The 16,436-nt window shown below is 42.7% G+C and overlaps 1 protein-coding gene across 7 annotated transcripts in view; it reads left to right on the top strand.

Moving 5' to 3' along the window:
• The first annotated feature begins 1,050 nt into the window (after positions 1-1,050).
• Positions 1,051-16,436, top strand: part of Zhx3 (zinc fingers and homeoboxes 3) — a 117,375-nt gene continuing 101,989 nt past the window's right edge. For 5 of the 7 annotated variants that reach the window (XM_040733025.1, XM_013122485.3, XM_021234429.2 and 2 more), the window contains exon 1: positions 1,324-1,542. The gene's annotated coding sequence lies outside the window, so the exon portion shown is untranslated. Of the gene's footprint in view, positions 1,144-1,323; positions 1,543-16,436 lie in introns of those variants that run through there. The other 2 variants (XM_013122487.3, XM_005082644.4) reach the window with 2 other exon arrangements.

Genomic DNA, 16,436 nt, shown 5'->3' with positions numbered 1-16,436 from the left:
CTGTTATTTGAGACAGGGTCTTACTATGTAGTTCAGGTGGGTCTGAAACTTGCTATATAGTTCAGGTTGACCCCAAACTTGCAATCCTCCTTCTTCAGTCTCTTTGAGTGAGATTACAGGGGTGGGCCATCACACACAGCTATAAATTCAGCCTTGTTTTAAACACTAAAGACCAAGACACGGTACTGAAAGCTCTATATAGACTGTCATTTAATCCTCTCGCTTATCCTATATACCCTAATATTTTGTTGTCTTTTGTGGATAAGAGAATGTGGCCAACTGACGTTAGACATAAGCAGATTTGGGATTGGGACCCACTCAGTCTTCAGAGCTCTATTTGTTAATCTGAGTTCGAAGTTAGGTTCTGAACACATTTGCCCACAGATGTGGGTTCCGTTATAAAAAGATGTCTGGAATATGAAACAAGATTTTACGCCAGGCCAACAGCAGCTGCGAATAATGTACATGATGGGAGCAGGTGTTTGACAGCTCCAGTATCCTAAAATAGTGTTAGGGAAGCGGTGGCCGTAAATTCGTTTCGGCTACTATTTGAGTAAACAAGATACTATAACCTGCAGTGAAACCTAATGTTGGTAGTTTGTAAACACTGCACTGAGGAGATAGGATGGATGCACGACTTTGGGACCCTTGCCCAGACTGTTCTCCAGAAAGACCAGGATATGGAGCACAAAGGCCGGGAACGCACAAGGCCTTAGCATCCACGCCAGTGCCCGCCTCCTCTTCCCTCTTCGTCCTCCCGGTAGAAAACGACGACGGCTAGCTGGCCGGCGCATGCGCTCCTGCGACGTCAGGGGGCTCGCGCCCATCCCCAAAGCCCCGCCCCCTAGCGCCTGAGGCGACCTGGGCGGGGGAGGGGGCGAGCCACGCCCCCAGCCGAATCGAGGAGGGCCGATCGGAGCCGAACGCGTCCGAGCGCTAACGAGCTCAGCCGAAAGGCCGAGAGTCGGTTGGTGCAGCTCGTCCCCGCCACAGAAGCCGTCCGTAGCTCTGGCGTCGCCGCCGCCGCCGCCGTCGCTGCCGCCGCCGCCGCCGCGGGGCCTGCGCTGCCCGCCCGTCCTCCAGGGAGGAGGGAGGCCCGCAGCGCGGGGAGAGCGGCCGGGTCGCCGGTGCCGCCGTCGCCAGGTGAGCGCCCGCCGAGGCCCGCCGTCCCCGTAGCTGTCAGTCCCCGGCGTCTGTGCGTCTCCCCGCCTGTCAGCCCCTGCGTGTTTGCGAGCGCCTTCCCGCCAGGCCCGGCTCCCGCCCGGCCCTGTCAGCCGCCAGCACCCCCGCTCCGAGCGGCCCCGCCCCTTCCCCCCTGACGCCCCGCCCTCCCCATCTGTCAGCGCCGCGCTCGCTGAGGGTTCGGCGTCCGCGAGTCCCGGGTCAAGGTGGTCGCGCGGGGCAGAGCTGCAGACGGGGCCGGAGCGAGCAGCGGAGGCCTGGCCGTGGGCGCGCGTGTCCCGCACTCCCGCGGGGGGGCTGCGTGGCGGCTGGCACCCGTGCCTCTGGGGAAAAGAGCGTCGGGACTCGAACCACTCAGGGGTACAGTAGAATCCTCCTTCCCCACGCGGAAACACCAGGGTTCCGGGGTGCCCAGATGGGCGTGCGAGCAGAGTTTGGGACCTGTTAAGCCTGGCCAGTTTCGGGTATTCGCTCAGAGAAACCTGTTGGAAGTGACTGAGGAGTGGGTGCGATGCCGGGCTCAGGGCTGAGGTGGAAAGTGTTTGAGAGCCTGAGTCATTTGGAGCTGCATTTATGAACAGTGATTGCTGTGGTGTTGTGCCCTGTGAGAGAAACTGTTACGTGATTCGGGTGGGGTAGGGGGTTAGCGAAGAGAAGGCATGTTCCTTTCTGCCTTTATCGGTGTCATGCCAACACATATATTTATCTAGATAACCTAAAATGTTTATTCATGAGGCATCCACACAGTTTTTTAATTAAAAAGGAATACGGCACTTTCCATTTATATATATGTTCTCATATGTTGCTGTCTTGATTTTTTTTTTGGTTTGTTTGCGGCAAATGTATTTCAAAACTAACAGATATGTGTTCTAAAACAATTGGTAGCTTGCCGGATAATTCTCAACCGAGGAGAAAAGAGCCAAAAGCACACTTCATTAGCTGGAACAACTGATTCGGGCTTAATTTGCTTCTAAGAGACGTTCAGTGGAAAAATCCAGAAACAGCAAAGAGTATCAAAGACACTTAGGAAATGAGCGAAAAGGGCCTTTGTGTGTGTGCCTTGGGGAGATGGTATCAAAGTTGCTTTAAGGGACAGGGCTGCCATGTAATGATAAACATTAACCAAGTTTATTTTGTGACCTTGATACATTGGGCCATTCTTGAATTGTGCAGTGGTTCGTGACAGGCAAACATTGCATGGGAAGTTTTTTGGGAAAAAAAAAAGTTCTGTTTTTTTTCCCCCCTCAGTTGAAGTAAGATTTCAGACTAGCTTCGTCAGTGATTGGGGCTTTGGTGTGTGTGTGTGTGTGTGTGTGTGTGTGTGTGTGTGTGTGTGTGTGTGTGTGTGTATGTGTATACTTGCTTTTTTGTATGAAGCCATTTTTGTTTTCTGTTTCTGATTTATGTTTAAGGCGGAAAACTTGAATAACAAAAGCGTAAAGGGGAAAACCCTTATCACACAAAGTCCAGTAAACTTGTTTGGCATTTATCTTTTTGTTCCCAATTATATGTGTTTTCTTTCTCTCTGTATAAAAGTGCCACCAGCCTATATGGTTTTTATTGTATACTTTTCCTTCCATTTATAAATAGATTGAGAGGTATGTCCCGCCTTTAGTAGTAACTATTTTCCCGTTGTGATTCCTTTAAAAAGAAATTCAGGTGTGGGAGTTCTCTGCTTTCGCCCCTCCAGTCTCCAACCTGGCTAAGTCAACCTCTGCTACTTTTCTATCAACTTGGGTCATTCCCAGCCTCAGTGCCTCTGCATTTACAGTTCGTCTGTGTACACAGCTGGCCTAGCTATTATAGAATTAAGATGGATTTCCTTAGCTTTAGGTCTTTAGGTTTCCCCCAACAACTCTACAAAATCCTGTCACCAGTCTCCATTCTGTGCTGTACTTATCACCACTTGCTCTTATTTATTTGTTGGCTATTGTCTGTCTCCTTAGCTCTTATAAGCGTGAGACCTTGTTTCACTGAAATACCCTCAGGGTTTAGAACAGCCCCTGACCCACTATAGGTACTTAATATTTGCTCAGTGGATAAGTAGAGGAATGCTAGTTGTCATTTATTCATGTGACATTTCTGGTAGCCTTCTAGATAGTTATATCATGGGATGTAATAATAAACTCTTAAACTTTGCAACTTTCCTCTCCTTAACATATCTTAGAAAAATTTATAAGGTGGGCCGCAGGATCTTAAAAAGAATGACAGACTTAGGGACTGGAGAGATGGCTCAGCAGTTAAAAGCCTGACTGCTCTTCTAGAAAACCAGGGTTCAATTTCCAGCGCCCATATGGACAACTATCTGCAGCTCCAGCCCCAGGAGATCCAGTGCCTTCCAGTGGCTTTAGTGGGCACCAGGAACACAAGTGATACATAGATACACCCAAAGACAAAACATCCATACACATAAAATAAAAATAATACAATTAGAAAAAAAGGCTGGAGAGTAGGCTAAGCAGTGAAGAGTACTTGTTGCTCTTGCAGAAGGTTGATGTTTGAGTCCCAGGACCCACATGGCAGCTAGGAACTGTCTGTAACTCCAGCCTCAGGGGAACTGACAGTTTTCTGACCTCCATGGATACCAGGCACATATAGTGCTCTCTCTCTCTCTCTCTCTCTCTCTCTCTCTCTCTCTCTCTCTCTCTCTCTCTCTCTCTCTCTCTCATACACACACACATGCAAACAATCATACACATAAAATAATACAGCCAATAAATCTAAAAAAACTTTAACGTAAGCAGTTGAGGGAAGAAACATTGTGGGCAAATGTTGGCTGCTTCTTTTTGGGGGGGTTTCAAGACAGGGTTTCTCTGTATTGTTTTGGAGGTTGTCCTGGAACTTGCTATGTAGACCAGGCTGGCCTCAAACTCACAGAGATCCACATGTCTCTGCCTCCCAAGTGCTAGAATTAAAGGCGCGTGCTACCAATGCCCTGCTTGGCTTTCCTTCTTATGTATTATCCTTTGTGTCACACTGGAATTTTTTGAGAAGCCTAAAGTGTCCCAGTTTGGTCATTCTAAGCAATAGTATAAGCCTCAAGAGCATAGTGAGCTTTTTGTGTCCTTAGATACCCAAAGGTGTAATTACAGCTTCACTGTGTTTTCACTTGGGGAGTAGCTGTTATATTTACTTACGTTCTTGGCAGTGCTGTCCTTTTTATCTCTCTGCCTATCATTTTTAGATGGCTTTGGAGATGCACTTACTTGCTTACTTGTTTTTTTAAATTTTGTAATTAATCCTTGAATTTTGAGCATTTTTATTTTTCATGTGACCTTTGAACTGTTTGAAAGTGCCAGCTTCATCTTTCAGGAGGAAACAGCATCTGTAGTAAAATTTATCATTGTGCTTTTCTTGATTTTGATTTTAAAAAGGGTAGAATGTTGGATGAAAATTCTAAAGGTTTGAACTTCAGATAGGCTGCTTTTACTTTTAGTGACTTTTGTGGGACACAACATGACTACTTGCTGTTTTCTCTGAAAAATGCCTAGAACAATTCGGCCAAGCAATCATAGACTACCTTTTGATGCATATGTTCCAGATATGTAAGAATTTGGTGGTGGTGGTGGTGGTGGTGGTGTAGTGTATATGTCCTAAGTGGAAATTTTACTCAGCTGAGGACTTGTAGGAAATATGTTAAAATTTATTCCCTTTCTTCAATGGGCATTTGTTGCAAATGTATTTGTGGGCAAGTCTGTGTGTTTTTGTAGAGATTGCTTAATTCTGTTCAGTCTCAGATTTCCCTCTCTTTCTCTGAGACAGAGTCTTATAATATATAGCTGAGGCTGCCCTTGAACTTACTGTACATCCCAGGATATTTTGAGCTTGTAATCCTCCTGCCTCGGCTTCCTATGTTTTAGGAATAAAAGCATGTGATCACCACACCTGAATTTTATTTTTTTCTTATCATATTCATACCCCAGATAATCTCACCAAGTATTTAGTATGCCCTACATGGAGACAACTCCCTCTTTAGGCCTCCTGCTCTTACTGACTTGAGGCTTACTTTTTCATCTATCAAACTTTCCTATTGCTTGCTGCCTCATCTCAAACTTAACATGTCCACAGCACTCCTGCTCTCCTTACTCTTCTCTCATGATAGTGATATAACTTGGGACCTTGAATTTGCCAAGCAAGCATCCTACACTAAACTAAATCCAAAACTCCCAAATTGGTCTATTGGTCTTCCTCTCAAGCTTCCACATTTATAGTCTTCATTCTTGACCCATCCCTCATGCCCACTCCAGAATAATTCAGATCCTCTCTCCTATTTCCTAACCTGGCATGCTCTTTTCTCAGCTGAATGACTGTCAGTGCCTCTTAGCTAGGCTTGTAGCTTCACTCTTGCCTACTTCTACAGCAGCCAGAGTAAACCTGTTAACAGGAAAGGTTGGGCCACCTCTTTGTTGATTGGCTACCCACTATGTAGAATCACATCTGTGCTTACTTTGAGATGCCAGCCAGCCACCACTGCCTTCTCTAGTCTCTGGTCATTGCTTATGTTTGTCATGTTGAACACCTTCAATTCCTCAAATATGCCAAGTTCTCTTGTTTATATGAATCCTTCTCTCTGCCTGGTACTCTTAAAAGGTCCTTCCTTCACAAACATCTAGCCTCAGCTAAGATTTACCTTCTTGTCAGAATAGCAGTTACTGATGGCTCCTTGTATACTAACTTCCTTCTCATTGTCCCTTCTCAGTACATAGACATTTCATGACAGGCACTTCACTAAAATCCCAAGAATTCATCTTCCTCCCTCCCTCCCTCCCTCCCTTCCTTTCTTCTTTTCTTTTCCCTTTCCCAATAGATTGAAAGATGTACGTGGATGAGGGCAGTTTTTCCTTGGTTTTGGCAAGGCTCTTTGTAGGATCTTATAGGTCAATGTTTCAAGCACATTGAATAATGATTTTAACAATTAACCTTTTTGAGAGTTACTAAGTACAAGGTCCATTACTAAGCATATTCACACATTACTTTAAATCATTGGAAGAACCTGTTAAGGTGCAATGATAAGTTACCATTTTTCTCTGTAGTTGAAGAAATGAAGTTTAAAGTAACACATTTGAGAAAGTGGTAGAGTTGGGATTGTAATCCACATGATCTTTCCTCCTTTCATTTTAACCACCTCTACCCTTTGACATGAATATAGGGGTGAATGAATATGCGGAGTGCTGTGATCTTTATAGTTAATTACTGCTCATGTTAGTGTTTTTAAGGATGTATGGGAGATACGAACTGAGAAGGTTTGGGTTATAGGTATGTAATTCTGGGACTTTTTAAAGTGTGTGTGTGTGTGTGTGTGTGTGTAGGAGCTAATACATGTGTTTATGTGGGTATGGAGTTCAGAATTGAACTTTGGGTGGGTGTCTTAATTGTTCCTCACCCTTTTTTTGTTTTGAGACAGGTCTTCACTCTGTAGTCCTGATGGCCAGGGACTCAATATGTGGACTAGGCTGACATCAAACTCATAGAGCTTCTAGAGTGTTGGGATCAAAGGCATGGACCCCCCACACCTTGACCTTTTTTTTTAAGTTTTTTTCAACTGTAAATGTAAAAGAAAAAAAGGCAGTTCTCGTCTCAGAGAGTCATTGTGAGGAACAGAATTACACACATAAGAAAATCAATTATAAGGAAGGAAAGGTTTGTAGTCTCCCATACAAATATGGTTTGGTTGAGGATGAAAGACATGCAGTTAATACTTTTGTGTCCTTTTGCTGACCCTGGTTTTGAGTCATTATTCTGTATATTCATGACAATTTTATGTTTGAATTTAAGCTTATTTTATGCTCAGGGACAAGATAGCTTCTTACTTCTTTTAAAACTCATCTCAGTCTTTAAGATTCTTACAGGAGAGAACTTTCAAGAGCCTATTTTATATTCCTTTTTCTAGAAAATTACTCACTAGGGGTCTGGAGAGATGACTCAGTGGTTAAGAGCTAGCTACTCTTGAGTTCTGTTCCTGGCACCCACATGGTGGCTACCCACCAGCATACTGTTTGCTTCAGGAATGCTCCAGTTCCTCCAGGGAACTTACTTCAAGTAATTAAATGAATGGAACCTGTTACCTGGCCAGCTCAGGTATCATGAAGTTTGCAGCCCTCATGATGAGACTCTCTGAGCATAGCTGTATTTTCTAGTGGGATTGCTTATGGGTGAGTGACAGCATAATGGCTTCTACACTTTTTGTATAAGTTACTTTTCTCAACGCTGTGACCAAATACTTGGTTAAAAATACGGTTTAAGAAGGGACACAGTCTTTCATGGAGAGATGGCATGGTGACAGGAGTGTGAGGCAACTGGTCTCATTGGGTCCGTAGTCAGGAAGTCAAGAAAGGTGCATTTTGTCATAAAGCTGATTTTCCCCATTCCCCTTTTTAATTAAGTTGGGACTCCAGTTCATGTGATGGTGCTGCCTACATTCATCAACATCCTTCCTCTGTTGTTAATCCTTTCTGGAAAGGCCCTCACAGACCCACTCAAATGTGTGCTTCACTGATAATTTAATTTTTTACTAGTCCACCCAAGTTGACAATTGTTACAGAGTGGTTCTTCCTGACAGCCTGGTCCTGTACCTGCTTTGCCCCAAATGAACACTCAGAGACTTAATTATCAAACTGTTGACCATTAACTAGGACTTCTTATTGGGTAGTTCTGTCTTAATTATTAATCCATAACTACTAATCTATGTATTTATACATGGTCTACTCTTACCAGAGAACACCTTATTTGAGTCTTCTCTTCCCTAGGCTTACATGATGACTCTTCTCTGTCTACTCTTCCCAGAATCCTCCTCATATCCTAGACCTGCCTATCTTTCTGCCCTATTAGCCACAGTGTTTTATTCATCAACCAATGAGAGAAACATATTTACAGAAAGACATCTCCCATCAGGCAGTAGAAATTGACCAATAGAGAATGGAGTTGTTTGCTTAGAATAAGAGAGAAACCAAAGGAAAAAGGGAACATTTTGGCAACCAATTTAGGTCAGAAGGATGGAGAATGAGTTTGAAGCAATGTCTGTGATTGCTAGGCAGCATCAAGTTAGGAGATGATGGATTAATTGGGACACGGGTAGCATTTCACTGCTTAGTTTGGGAAGCAAAGAAGGATTGGATTGAGGCAGAGTTGGCATTTGCTAAGGGTGAGTGGCAGAAGGACAGTGAAGCAGGTAGGCTGAGTGTATTGGTCAGAAAGTGATTAACATGACAGATTGGGTGCCAAGGCTACATGGCAAGGAGAAAAGAACTAGAGTTGTTGATGAAGTCAAGGTATGAATGTTTGAGAGTGATAGAGTAATACCAGGATTTGGTTAGAGTGACACGTGCATGACAAATTTCAGAGTTGGAACAGTTAATTAGTGGGCATGAGAGACTCTTGTGTTTTGCCACAGACATGAACCATTGAAATGAACTCAATGAAGATGGCTGAAGTCAAGGAGATTAAATAACTGAGCAACTGAAGAGTTGTTTTAGTTGTCTATAATGTTAGAGAAGTCATTAGAAGGATGGCAGGATGTATGGAGCTGAGAGAAGGAAGAATGAGGTCTTCAGTGAATGAAGTGAGTTAAGGTGTCCCAACAGTGGAAGAGGCCAACAGATGTTAAAACCAGTTTGTTGGAGCCTCAAATTATTGGTGGGCTCTGCCCAAAGGAGGATGTTAAAAACTTGACCCAGAAGATGTACTACTTGTAAGGTCCCTGGGAGAAGTCAGCATTGGCCCAGTTCATTGTAATTCAAATGGTCTGCCTTAGTGACATGTCCTACTGTGTTTCTAGAATATATATGAAAACCACATTAAAAAAAAGAGATATCAGGCTCTATCCTAGGCCCATGGAACTATCTGGAGGAGAGGAAGTTGAGTATATATTTTTAATACTCCTCTCCCATATACATATTCCTGCCACTTCTTTATAAATAGGTTGTTTTGGGGCAGTGTGTTCATAGTGATTTAAGAACATGGGAGTGCTAGGAATGTAATTTATTTGGTAGAATGCTGTCCTAGCAGGCAGAAAGCCCTGGGTTCCATCCCTAGCATCTCAAAAATATGGTTGCCCATAATCCTACCACTTAGGAGATGAGGCAGGAGAATCAGAGTCCAAAGTTAACCTGGGCTATGTAAAGTAGAAGGCAAGGCTGGGCTACATGAAACTTTTAAACCACACACACACACACACACACACACACACACACAAGCACGCACACACACACAGGGGTGGGGGGAGAGAGAGAGACTCTGAGAGACAGACTTAGGAGAGAGAGAGAGAGAGAGAGAGAGAGAGATAGAGAGAGAGAGAGAGAGAGAGAGAGAGAGAGAGAGAGAGAGAGAGAGAGAGAGAGAGAGAGAGAGAGAGAGAGAGAGAGAGAGAGAGAGAGAGAGAGAGAGACTATGAACCTGAAAGTTTACTGCTGGGTCTAAAAGAGTTGACATTGGAGGCAGTGAGCCTTTGCCTTGACTCTCAGTAGCTCATTTTCTCCAGTTCACCTAATAGCAGAAGCTAGGAAATGATTCATTAGAGGCACCCACACTGAAAACAAGAAAGGACCCAGGTAAGGATAGAAACAACACTGCTTAATAAATTAACTGGAAATTGACAGTTTGGAGGATGCTCAATCATTATTGTTATCCTATTCAACACAAATGGCTCTTCAGGTTTGGTTTGTTCTTAAGGCAAGGAAAGAATAGTGCAATTTACATAATCACAAACTAGCACGTTTTAGTGATTTAGTGATCCATAATGTTAACTTATGCAACTCAATTCTCTCTCTGAAGTTAGTGGATTACAAAAACATTTATTTAATAACACACCAAAGATAAGGGCAATTTTATTCTTAAGGATGTATATGAATAGATACTTAGTAGCGTGATACCAGTAGCCATGCTGTCCTCTTATTTCTACTAAGAAAATTTGTTTCTTTCCAAGACAAGAGGGCCACTGCTAACTAATAGTTGCTAGGAATGGAACTCAAAAAGTCAGCTTCCTGGCTGACTGCTTAGAACCTTCTGTTACTAGTGAGGAGTTTTTGAGCTTGAGTTGTACTATTAGAAGACTAAACTTTATACCTACCACTTGGGTTGTCATACATAAACACTTTTGGGGGGAAAGAATGCAGTCAGGACTGTAGGAAGTGCATGCTGTGGTCCTTGAACTTAAAACATTGATTTGCTCTGTCCTGTGTTGGATTTCTATTTACTGATACATAGAAGCCAGTTACCATCTCAGCTGCATTCCAGTAACCTCCACATCTACCAGTCATGAGTTTTACTCTTCCCAGTCCTTCTCTTCCCTCCCCTCCCCCTTCCTTGTCCTTCCTTCCCTTTCCCTCCTCTCTCCTGCTTTTACCATTGAACTTGAGGGACCCAGTTGTTTCCACGCTTGAGAGGCCTAGAAAATAATGGCAGTGGAAGTTTAGCAAAAGCCAACTAATCAGAACTTTCAGTTTTAAAATAAAAATATTCCATCTTAAAAAAAAACCTGGAAATCACAGTATTCTTTCCCTTTTAGAAAAAACATTTCTTCTAAAGTAGAGAAACACTGAACAAAGTCAACAAGCAGTTTGATGATATTTCTTTAGTATCACACTTCTTTTCAGAGTTCAGAAACCCTTGAGAACTGCTGTTGTTCTTTTTATAATTTTTGAATTACTAAGAGTATTCAGTTTGTAAAGCAATTTTTGTAAATGCCTGATATGTGCCAGGCATCTTGGGGTTAAAAAAAAAAGGTGTGTGTGTGGGGGGGTCTCTAGCCTCAGAGAACTTTTTTTTAATTAGGTGTGGTGATATATTGTTTATGATCTAATAAAGCCACTGGAGATCAGAAGGCAAAGCCAGCCATACTAGTTAGCTATAGAAGCTGGGCAGTGGTGGCACACAGCTCTAATCCCAGGACTGAGGAGACAGAGGCAGTTGGATCTCTGTGAGTCCAAGACCACCGTGGGCTACAGGAGAGTGAATCAGTCTAAAAGAACTCATGCCTTTAATTCCAAACCTAGAGAGGTATATAAGGAAGTAGCAAAGGGTCTCATGTGAGATTTAGTTTCCAGTCATAGGGAAGATAGGATTTCCATTTTAGTCTTGGTAGCTGTTAAGAGCTAGTAGCTGGCTGCTTTACTTCTCTGATCTTCAGCTTCAACCCCAATGTTTATCTCTGGGTTTTTATTATTTGTGTTACAAAGAGGTGTGACCTTTTGGAGGAAGTGTGTCACTGGGGGTGGGCTTTGAGGTCAAAAGCCTACACCTGACCTAGTGTCTGTCTGTCTGCCTGCCTGCCTGCCTGCCTGCCTCTCTCTCTCTGCCTATGGCTAAGGATGTAGCTCTTAGCATCTTCTCCAGTACCACACCTGCCTGCTGTCTCCATACTCCTTGCTGCCATGTGTCCTGCCATGATGATAGTGACTGAGCCCCTGAAATCTTAGATAAGCCTCCAGTTAAATGCTTTCCTTTTTAAGAATTGCCTTGGTCATGATGTCTTTTCACAGCAATAGAGCAGTTATTAAGACAATGTATAATCTGTTGTTCCTAAGCTATAAAAATGTACAGCATGCTACTGTTTTGAATAGAAGTAACTATGACATTGTAGTGTTTGTGCGTTTAAACTGAAAGTATAGTAAAAGCCCCATGAATTAATTTTTCAGTTCCATCATAATCATATGGGACCACCATAATATATGCAGTCCATTGTTGTAGGAAACATCATGATATGGTTTGTGATTATATAGTGTGGTAAACGGAAAGCCAAAATAATGGAGTGGTTGATAATGGAGCCCTGTGATGTGGGTTAGCTGCTCTTGGATCTCCCTTGCTTTAGGATGGCTAAGTACAAAGGGACTAACTGAAAAGCTGTGAAGCAGTGCTCAGGGGAGCTATTCCTGGATGAGGGCTCTGTGCGTGGTTCCTGTGTGTGTGGTCTGCTGCACACAAAAAGAAATCTTGTTAGAGTGAATTCTCTCACACTAATTGTGTTCTTGTGAGTCTTCACTCCTTTGGCAGGTTAGTGAAAACCAGGTAGACAGATCACTGTGCTGCCTTTGTGGAAAGTGGGAACTGAAGTTTTACCCTTGTAAAAGCTATTTTGTTTCTCAAGTGGGTGGGCCTTTGGCACTAACTGATTAAAGGCAGATAGTACAGTGAAGTCTTTGAAGGAAAGAGAATGTATCAAATTATTGTTGTGGAACTTGGAAGTGGGAGTTGATTATTGCTTCCCATTGTCTGTTGGATGAAAGTTAACACTCCAAAGACTGATACTTAAAGACTCCCACAGTCTTTGATTTGTTCTACCACACTACTTATCCTTTTCCCTTCATCCCAGCTCCTTTGTACCTCTGATATAACACTAGAATGGGATTTGAGAGACCAGATGCTGTCGTCAAAATGCCTTTAGACTGTGAGTCAAGCACTGTGGTTCAGTCCTGGCTCCCCCATTAACTAGTGGCTTACTCTCTAAGTCATTTTCATTTCTAACTCATGTAGAACCCTTTGTAATAGCAACAACAATAGTAACAACAATTTTAGAGTTTCTTGATGAGGATTAGTAATTTATAGAGGCTGTGTTATTAGGCTATTCCTAACCCTTACACCAGGCTCTTGCATAAATTTTCTTCTTTACCACTATATCTTCTACCATCTCTCAGACACCTAAACTAAATTTGTATGAGAAGCACTTGCTTAGATAATAGACAGCACTGTTGAAACCCCAGTGACCAAAAATAATAGACATATTTGTGCTCGTTTATAATCCAAACCGTGTGGAAGAGGAGACCAAGTCCTGTGAATATATGCTGGCTTCAAATCATGGTTTCCTAAGTTGTTTTGGGGTATCAGTGGCCAACAGCATGAGGGAAGAGATTGAGAATGAATGTCTAGGAGGCTTTTATACACCAGACTTAGGGTGGGGGCTGGCGAGTAAATCCAAACGAGAAAAGGTTGAGAAGTGGCTGCATAGGAAGTGAATTTGGTTGTGTGGATGTTTGCACAGAGTGGTGGAAGGACTCCAGGAAGAGTGAGGCACGGCCTGTGCAGTGTCAAGACAGAACGAAGAGGCTCTTCTGCCTGGATCGATAGGGATTGAGAAGGGCTGGAGAGCCTAAGACTGGCTCCTGGGTGGAGGCAGGTGGTTGCAAAGGTCAGGAGAGAAGTGAGAGCTAGGGTGTTCAGATCCCTTCTGAAATAACCTTCTGAATAGCTCTGGGGACAGACACTGTTGCCCTTTAAAGCCCACACAACTAATAGGCAACAGAGAGAAATGAGTTAAGTTTGTAGTGGTGAGAACTAGGAAAATCCTACCTGGATGACAGAACAATTGGAACCACAGATGAAGTGACTGGAGGTGAACCCCTGGGCATAGGGTAGAGGAAGATCTTTACAGATGATCTCCTCTTTGGCTGTTTTAGTTGAAGGACAGAGAGTAAGAAAACAAAAGCATTCCTAGGTTGAGGAAGTGACTTGAGCAAGGGTCCTAAGGTGACAACCTGCTTAGAGCATTCCAGGTTGGTAAAAATCAGGTAGGAGGGAGAGGTGATGAGAAAATGGGAGGGAAGCAGAACCTAGCTCATCCCAGAATTTACAAGATGAGATTTTACTCCAAGGGCAGCAGGAAGCCATTGTACATTTGAGTGATGGGTAAGATGAACTCTGTGTTTTGAAAAGACCATCCCGTCTAGCTGTTGAATGAAGAATAGGTAGAGAGGAGGCCAGAATATAAATTCAATGTAGTAGATAGGTAAAAAGAAGAATTCAAAGGCCATTTGGGAGCTCAGAGAAGACGTGCTGGCTGGAAAATAACATGTGATCCTGTGCTTCCTGTTAGCTCAGTCTGTCTTAAGCCAAGCTTCCCTCCTGTGGCTCAGCCCTCTGTCCTCTAACTCTGTAACTCCCTGAAATGTCTCAGGCAAGGGCTACCCAGGATCTTTTATGGTTGCTAAGTCCAGATCATTCACTGCAGCAGTTCCAGCCTTTCCCCTTTAATGGGTCTATTATTTGACCCTCAGGCCTGTGGCTTTACAGGTCCTAAGTTCTCAGACCAGTCCTGAAATGATGGATTCCCTATGTTTCTCTGCTAAAAATGAACCTTCTTCATCAAGCATTGCCAGCTCTGTCTCAGTGCCCTCAGTCTCAGTACCCTCAGCTCTGAGGGCTTTCTATGACCCCTCTGGCCATATTAGGTACCACTCCCCCTTTTTCCTTTCTCTTGGGTAATAAACTTACGGTAGCACTTAGCACTCGATTTACTTGTCTGCATAACTGATAGTGCATGAAGGATAGGATTACAACAAAATACTTGATGATCTAGGCCAAAGAGTGCTCTCTTCATTTCAGGTGAAGGCCACACTTCATTATGAAGATATCTGTTCCTAATTGCATAGCCTTTAATAGAGCATTCATTTCTCACTGAGTGTGAAGGCTGGAGTTTGGGTATGATATCTTCTGTGAACAGAAGAAATTAGTATAATTTGAGATAGTCGGAAATTGTCTTTATATTTGGAAAGGAACAAAATGACTTAAAAATCTGAATTGTTTCAAAAGAACTTGTAAAGACTTGTGTTTCTCACTGGTATCTCTGCTCTCTTGCACACTCTCTAGAACTTGTACATGTCTTGTATTTTGTGATTTCACAGTTCTGGGTTTGATGTTACAATTGCCTCCATGGTGATGGGCACTAATGTTCTGTGCTGAATTGTGATAGCCGTGGAAAACAGCAAACAAACTGGATGAAAGATGAGCTTCTTCCTTTATGTCCTTGTCTCCTGCCAACTAGCTCATTGTGGAGAGGGAAAGAGAACAGATCAGCAGAGATGGTGCTGTGTCAGTTAGTGCCCAAGTCAACATTTGGAAGTTCATTAAGGTTGGGTTGGTTAATGTCACTGAACTCTCATGCTTCATTCTCATGTCTTTCTATTATTTTGAATCCTTTCTTTTTGTCTTTTAGTTCTAAAGCCACTCTACTTTTTTGGGGGGGGGATGGGTAGAACAAAGAAAATTCAGTGTTGAATCTCTTTCTTCCTAGTGGCTACAATTTTTAGAAAATGACACACACACACACACATTAATGTTTAGTTTTCTAAACAGAACAGAAAGTAATCTTGCCTTTGATTAAATTTTTAGCATCATTACTCAAAATAGTGCAGCAGATTGTACTTGTGCTTTTTAAGTGTAGTGTTGGCTTGAATTTTTTTCAATTTTCAGGGCTCATAGAATACCTCTCAAATGGAGTAAAATTCCCTCTATAACACAGCAGACTAACTCAGAGCACTTCTTCTACTCTCTCAAGTGTTTGTTGTTATCCTGATAAGAAATGCTGGCAACATGTGAGCCTTGTTCTATTTATTACCACTTATATTTTTTTCTGGTGTCTGAACTAGACATTAGAATTGTAGACACTCAGGAAGTGACCATAGAGTTTTCAAGTATGTCCATTGGTGACATGCTGAGAACTCCTCATATGTAGGGACCTGCTCTAGCGCAGTCTTCCTTAAAGGAAACAAGCTTCTGTCTTGGGAACTTTGATTTACCCACTTTGCATAGTTAGTCTTTTGACTACATGCAACCCTTTAGATACTTAGAGCTATCATCTTCCCTTTTACCTTGGTCTTCATCTCCACACTCTGAATGTCTAATCTCTTCAGATGTAACCTTCCTTCTTGCTCTACACACTGTAATTATAATAGATTGCCCTAAAATCTTAATAGATTTTTCTGCTCTCTTAATCACTTGCTGACTTCTTATTCTCTGAAACCCAACCTCATGGAATTCCTGTCAGTATAGATTTCCAAATGTTTACTTAGAGAACTTTTAAATTACATTTATTTTATGTGTGTGCACATGTTATGGTACATATGCAGAGACCTGGGGATAATTTGGAGGAATTGGTCTTCTTCCTGCATGTGGGTTTTGGGATAGAACTCAAGTCATTAGGCTTGATGGCAAGTGTCTTTATCTGCTCAATCATCTTGCAGGCCAGGAGTTTATTTTTGTTTTTGTTCTTTGTTTTTTTGAGACAGAGTTTCTCTGTGGCTTTGGAGGCTGTCCTGGAACTAGCTCTTGTAGACCAGGCTGGTCTCGAACTCACAGAGATCTGCCTGCTTCTGCTGGGATTAAAGGAGTGCGCCACCACCGCCCGGCTATCTCAGGAGTTTTAACTGGCAAGTTTCCTGTTGTGTTTTATTATATTTGGTAATCTTGTAATATACTTACATCTAAAGGAAAGTAAATGTTTTAAAATTTGAGGGTGAGAGGAAAATGCCAGTAAAGCTATAGAATTT

Source organism: Mesocricetus auratus, unplaced genomic scaffold (genome assembly GCF_017639785.1).
Source record: "Mesocricetus auratus isolate SY011 unplaced genomic scaffold, BCM_Maur_2.0 Super-Scaffold_100028, whole genome shotgun sequence".
Classification (NCBI taxonomy): domain Eukaryota; kingdom Metazoa; phylum Chordata; class Mammalia; order Rodentia; family Cricetidae; genus Mesocricetus; species Mesocricetus auratus.
This window is presented reverse-complemented; position numbering and strand designations above follow the sequence as displayed.